The 797-nt window shown below is 39.0% G+C and overlaps 1 protein-coding gene across 2 annotated transcripts in view; it reads left to right on the plus strand.

Moving 5' to 3' along the window:
- The window catches only part of LOC144964581 (uncharacterized), a 37,256-nt gene extending 37,115 nt beyond the window's left edge, over positions 1-141 (plus strand). For both annotated transcript variants that reach the window (XM_078899013.1, XM_078899014.1), the window contains exon 13: positions 1-141. This exon is cut by the window's left edge and continues 2,118 nt beyond it. The gene's annotated coding sequence lies outside the window, so the exon portion shown is untranslated.
- Positions 142-797: the final 656 nt, after the last annotated feature.

A 797-nucleotide genomic window follows, 5' to 3' on the forward strand; every position in this document is an offset into this window, starting at 1 on the left:
CGATAGCTCAGTTGGTAGAGCACTCGCTTCACGCGTAAAGGGACCACGATCGATCCCTGGTGAAGTCGAATTTTTTCTTCTTTCTGAAACCCCTGTCCATTAAGCAGGATTGGGTGTCTGTGATATTAAGATGCTAAAAGTTGTGAACTCTAAACAGTAATAAAAAAATGAATTTAACGGCATTGAAAAAAATAAGAACACATCTGGGTCTCTCTCTCTCTCTCTCTCTCTCTCTCTCTCTCTCTCTCTCTCTCTCTCTCTCTCTCTCTCTCTCTCTCTCTCTCTCTCTTGGCTTTTAGCTTTTTTATTCTTGGAATTCGCTGCTATTTTTTCGTTTTTGTCTTTTAAAAAAATCTGTTATCTATTTTTACCCGGTGTAAGAAATATCTACAGTAATGACTACCAACGACTTCGACGTAATTCTTGAATGATAGTTATCGACCCATTAGCCACGTAAGGGGTCAATAGGGGGCGTTCTTGTTTAGTGATACGACTAGATGTAGCAATTTCCCTACATCGGACATCGTCGCTCTGGCCAGTCTCGTCGTCCAGTCCGAAATTTTGGTAAATAACTGAATGAAATTCCTCGGTACTTAAAATATTGATTTATATGGTCCGCTCAAAACGTTTTATGGGTTACCTTCGGGGTTGCGACTATATGGCCATATGTGTGTGGAAGAATTGGGTTTCTATTACTTATTGAAAAACATTTTTCCTAAAAAAACAAAATTCGGTATTATGCAGGGATGACATGGGTGTAAAAATAGTTTCTAGTCAGAATCATCGGAATTAGGAAA

This window comes from Berghia stephanieae, chromosome 2 (genome assembly GCF_034508935.2).
Source record: "Berghia stephanieae isolate SIO BIC M18660-M18661 chromosome 2, UCSD_Bste_1.3, whole genome shotgun sequence".
NCBI lineage: Eukaryota > Metazoa > Mollusca > Gastropoda > Nudibranchia > Aeolidiidae > Berghia > Berghia stephanieae.